At 41.3% G+C, this 6,042-nt stretch overlaps 1 long non-coding RNA gene across 1 annotated transcript; it reads right to left on the reverse strand.

Moving 5' to 3' along the window:
- Positions 1-1,177: 1,177 nt before the first annotated feature.
- LOC131466548 (uncharacterized) lies at positions 1,178-4,456 on the reverse strand. The gene is made up of 3 exons (XR_009241436.1): positions 4,341-4,456; positions 3,971-4,220; positions 1,178-2,019 (listed from the first exon to the last, which is right to left on the reverse strand). It is a non-coding gene; the product is annotated as an uncharacterized LOC131466548 (long non-coding RNA).
- Between the last annotated feature and the right edge of the window lie 1,586 nt (positions 4,457-6,042).

Below are 6,042 nucleotides of genomic sequence, written 5' to 3' on the forward strand. Positions count from 1 at the left end.
CCTGCATGGTCTTCTGCATTGCTTGGTTGGTGAACATCTGCTGTAAACTACTTTTCATGATGCATCCTGGGATTTTATGCGAGCAGTATATAGAGATATAGAGTCCTGCGCGGGTCTCCGCCTAGGGAAAAACATTTGAAGTCTAGAACTGTACGTGTGAATGTTTCATATGATATGTGACATCATACTGTATATGAAATTATAGCTGATGAAATACTACCAGTTGCTCTGAAGTCAGCCAAATAGCAGATATGCGTCTACATAATAATCTACATAAAAGCAGATAATTTATCATGTATGTGTACTAATTATTTCCCTCCTCCCTTGTCTTCCCGCATTGTCATTGCCTGGATAGTCTGGGCTCTGGCAGCTCCTGAATTTGTTGTAAAACTTGCATTCTTTGCTGCTGTGCATATACCAACACCACCATAATGTCCCTAAGATCTTCTTGGCCTCTTCCCAATAGTGCAAAGTTATCCAATATAGCAATGTGCAGATTGGTCAACTGATTTGCTGGTGGCAAATGTCCTCTTGGTATAATGTACCAACATGGACCTGTGAATAATGTAGATTTTACTGACCATGGGATTTCACTGTGAATCTTTCAACCATAATTAGCCTTTGCAAAGGTCTTTGTAAAATGATGAACCAAATACTTACGGTTTCTACCACTGTGTGGTCCATCGCCCATGGGATTCATTTTAAATAAGCTGCTTAACTTTGAGTGGAAACTGCAGGTGTGGATGCGTTGATATACTTAGTAACCGGTGGTGTTTAACCGCAGTTTGCAAAGGTTGAATGGTGTTGGTATTTTACAGCATCCATAATGTTACTTTCCTTAGCCATAAACCACAGTAGAAGGACATAGCTGCACCTTTTATACTGTAGATTCCTTTGATCTTTTGTTATGTCATCAGACCAAATATCATGTGACTTGTTTCTAAGAAGCTGGGTGAGACTGAGGAGAAAAGAAAGAATATGACTTTCATATGGGTTTTTAATTCCAATCGCTGTAATGCAACATCAGGGATGCAAGCTGCTGTTAAACCCCATAGAAGAAAAACACACCAAAAATAAACACAAAACAAACAAAAACAACAATACATAACTAGTGTTATGTAATTTGTTGAGAAAGTTTTGAAGTGGATTTGGCTTGCAAAACAGACATTGCTGCCTCTACAGAATGAATGGTTGATATTGCTTACTGTCCAACCCTACATCATGCATTAGCTGCCTTTGTGTGTTGTCTAATGACAGTGGTTGGTTTTGAGTAAAGATCAAGTTGTTTGGTTTTATGAGTGGAGCTTGTATTTTGGGGCTTGTTTGTTTTGACAAAAGGAGATTCTTGTGATAAGCATCATCAGTATAACAGACTTCAGTATTATTGAGGTCTGTGGCATTAGTGATTGGCTCAGACTGTCTTGGTCAGAGCCAATCAGAGGCAGAAGTAGAGGGCAGGTCTCAGCAGAAAGCTTTGAGGAAGGCAGGTGCAGAAAAATATATACGAGGATTCAACTTTGTGACGAGGCACTGGGTATTTCTCAAAGTCAAGAGATGTTTCTTCCAAATTGGGTCCCAGATGAGGGTCGGAACAGATCAACTGATCAATTAAGAAATGTAACCTCTACTTCAGGCAGCCCTGAACCATCTGTCTACTCCATGTTTCCGTCGCTCACAAACAAGACCCCAAGATACTTGAACCCCTTCACTTGGGCCAGCAGCTCCTCATCAACTTGAAGGGGGGAATTCACCATGAAAACCATGGACTTAGAGGTTCTGATCCTCATCCCAGCTGCTTCACACTTGGCTGCAAACTTTCCTAGTAATAGCTGGAGGTCACCTTTCAAAGACCCATCAGACCACAGAATTTGCAAAAAGCAGGCTAAGGCCATTAAACCTGGAAAGATACACTTGGAGCTCTATACGTGGGCCAACAGCTGCTCCCCAACTTGAAGACGGTACTCCACACTTGGCTGCAAACTTTCCAAGTGATGACTGTTCATTGACACCAGTCGGATTCTGTAAGACACAAAAAGCAGAAACAGAATCTAAAGTCCACCAAACCACCATTTTCTTGTGCCTAGAAATTCTATGAGCAAATACTATGAGCAGAACTGCTGACAAAGGGAAACCTTGTCAAAGTCCAAGCCCAAATGGAAATGGGTTTGCCTTTGAGCTTTGTGGACAAGGCTTTTGACAATACAAGGATCAAATGGACCTGCAGCCATACGTATTGCTGGAGCACCCTCACAGAATACATTGAGGGACAAGAGTGTAAGCATTTTCCTGATTCACAAATTCGATCCATGTCCAGGGTGAAAATGTTTTATTCCCTTGTGGATCCAAGGTCCGCAAAAATGGATGGACTCTCCAGCACCCTAACGTAGACCGTCCCATGGAGGATAAAGAGTGGGGCACCCTCTGGTTCCCCATCTTGACCCCAGTCCGTCACTCCAAAGGCACTTTCTCGGATGTCCTCACAATGTTGCAAAGGAATGTCAGCCAGGAAAGCACTAGAGATGGTAAATGTAAATGTTCTGTATTTATAGTGCTTTTCTCGTCCTGATGACCACTCAAAGCTGTTTTACACTACAGTTTTGCCATTCACCAAGTCACTGACACAGCGCATCAATGTGCTCCCATTTTCTATCACATATCTTTCATACCCATTCACACCCTGCCGGCACAGCCGTCAGGAGCAATGTGGGGATAAGTGTCTTGTCCAATGACACGCTACATTTAGAATACCTTCAGTGATTTAAAATGATGTTCCTACATGCATAAACTCAACAGCTGCAGCTCAACAAACAGTGTTTCATCTCAAGCCTATGTTAATCAGCAGTTTGTGAGTATAACAAAGAGAAGATAAGAACCAAGAGTTATAGTTTTTTTTTTTTTTAACCTAATTTATTTATTTATTTATTTTTTATGAGATAAACCTATTTACTCATTCATCTAGCCATTGTTTGGTCTTTCATGTCTAGGCTGTTTTTTTTCCAGTTCACTTCAGGGAAGTTGCCGGAACCCGGCATTGACCAAAGCAGGAAACTCAGGACACAGACCTGCCAACCTTTATGCATTTTGCTTAGCATATACGCATTTTGACTTTTTGACGGCTTTCAGTTCATCTGTTTACGTGCATCAGAGCAGCAACCCACAGGCTACAGTCTATGGGTCTAACTATGGGTCCAGAGAGACGCCTAATTGCAAGTGACGAAATTGGTTTTATCCCTCTGTAGTGTGGCTGATTTTACACGGGAGGTCGGCGCTGAACGCCGCTCCAACACTAAATGGACCTGGTTTGAGAATGTGGAATTGTGAAGTGCATTAATTTTCATAACAGACCTGTCAACCTCTGGACGAAAATTTAACATTAATGACGTGACCGGTTTAACGCCACAGCTCAATAAATGTAACGCTAATAAGATCGTCCTTTAGTAGTCCCGCAGTGAGGGAATGAGTGCATGTCTTTCACCAGCGGAAATCTCTTGGATTTGTTTAGCAACAAGTCTCAATTGTGGCAGCAGTAGCTCTCAGGATCAGTTGGCTGTTGATAATTTGGCCAGTGCGTTTTACATAACACTGCAGGCTGTGTTGGGCATACATGCACTGTGATCACTATAATATGAAATTCTTTCATCCACTGTCACAATGCTCCATCGTGCACCTGTAGTTGCTGTTCCTTGTTTGCTGTGCAAACGTATATATATAATATATCATTTGTATAATTTATGTCTTTGCTGCTGTAATACTGGGAATTTCCCCACTGTGGGACAATAAAGGTATATCGTATCGTATTGAAGATGTGTTTTTGTTTTTTGTTGTTTTCTGGCTGCCTCTTCAGTCCACCCCCCAGTCCTGCTCTCCCTGTTCGTGCAGGTTAAACCATTGTGCTGATGGTTTAACCTGTGTGTACAACACTACTATAGGTAAGTACCTCACACACCCACACTTCAAAAAATGAACTAACCTTAACACATTTGAATAGATGTCCTCCTCCTATGTTTCCCTGCATTGTCAAAAGAGGTCTCGCAACAGAATAAATTCCTGTGAACGGAACATTCTTTCCTGCTGTTCAGCCATCAGAAGTCTCCTAAGTTGCCTGAGATTTTCTACGTTCTGTCCAATACGTGCAGAGTGATCCAACATAGCAATGTGCAGGTTGGTCAACTGATTAGCTGGTGGTACAGCTCCTCTTGGTGAAATGTACCAACATGGACCTATAAATGAAACCAATATAACTATGACCATTCATAGAATTAAATGGTAACTATTTTTACCTTAGCACTCTTGGGAATACATTAAAAAGGTCTGTGTAACATGATGAATGAAATGCTTACGATTTCTACCATTGCGTGGTCCATCTCCCGTGGGATCCATTTTATATAAAGCTGCTTAAGTTTTAGAGCAAACAGCGAGAGTGGATCGAGTCAGAGCGGTGATGCCCTTAGCTGTGTTCCACAACTGAAGGACATAGCTGCAGTTTCAATACTGTCTTTGTCCTTTGATCTAAAGTTATGTCATAAATCCAATGTCATAGGTGAGTTGATCCAAAGAAGGTGTTAGCATGAGAACAGTGATATCTTAATTAGAGTTTCTAAGAAAGAAAAAAAAAAAAACATCATGGATGTGCAGCCTGTCATGAAAAGATTCTTTCAACTTGAACAAGAGCAGCGCAAAATGGAACAGAAGGGTTGGTGTTATTGCTCTCTGGAGCCTTCTGTTACAAGTAAGTGTCTTTGAATGACTTTAAAGAGAAGGGTCAAGATTGTGGATTGTGCACTGTGGATTAGCCAGCTATTAGCATTTGGGACTCTAAGCCCCTTCTTGTTTGCACTGGTGATGGATAGGATGACAGATCCGTGGAGTATGTTGTTTGCAGATGATATTGTAATCTGTAGTGAGAGTAGGGACAGGTGGGAGAAAGCCTGGAGAGGTGGAGGTATGCACTGGCGAGAAGAGGGATGAAGTTTAGTTGGAGCGAGACACATTGCCGTTGTGTGAATGACAGTGAAAACAAGTGGTACAGTGAAAATGCAAGGCTTCAAGATACAGAAAGTGGATGAGTTTAAATTTGTGGGGTTAACCATCTGAAGCAATAGACAGTGAGCAAAAGTGGATTGGGTTGGAGGCCAGTGTCAGGGGAGATGTGTGACAGAAGGATAGGAGCAAAAGTGAAAGGGAAGGTATATGAGACGGAGTGACCAGAATGTTGTCCTCCACAGGAAAAAAAAAAGGTTTTAATCTAGGACATATACGTAAAATCGATTTTGTCACTTGGAATTAGGCGTCTCTCCAGCTGGAAATGAGGGCAATGATTGGTCCAAGTCATCTTTTCCCAGCAGGCTAAAGTTGCTAAAGTTAGACCCATAGAATGTAGCCTGTGGGTTGCTGCTCTGTAAACAGATGAACTGAACACTTGTTTATTGTTTATTTTCAGTGAATCATTTCATTGTAAGTCAATCTCATTACTGGAGTTCTTAATTCTTGGTACACTGATCTTAGTTACTGATCACAAGAAATATGCACAGACGACGTTACAGTAAAAGCTTTAACAATGAAATGGAAATAATAACAGTAAACACATGAATAAACCAAAGGGTATGCATGAATGAAAATAAAATGGGAATGCCATAATACTAATATCAATTAAAAGGACATGCTATCCATCTAAGAAAACAAAAGACCTCTAACTGGCAACACCCAGCCCATGGTTTCATCGAAGGAAAATTTGTTTCATGTGACATTGTTTCACACCAGACTATTGGCGCTTTTCCACTATACAGTTGTAGCATGGCTGACAGTGGTTGTAAATTGCATCACAACCCCTGCCGCCACATTTTAGTCCAGTGACGTGTCGGACGGAGTCTGCCCTCTGGTCATGCAGGAAGTACTGAATGAATCTTTTTAATTAATGATTCACTGCACCGAAAACAACTTTGCTCATCTAGTTTGTGTTTGTGTTGCATATGAAATTAATTTCCATGCAGCCGTGGTACAGTGACTCGGTCCACATTGAGTGAAAAATACTCAGATGGTCTG

The sequence above is a fragment of the Solea solea genome, chromosome 10, assembly GCF_958295425.1.
Source record: "Solea solea chromosome 10, fSolSol10.1, whole genome shotgun sequence".
Lineage (NCBI taxonomy): Eukaryota > Metazoa > Chordata > Actinopteri > Pleuronectiformes > Soleidae > Solea > Solea solea.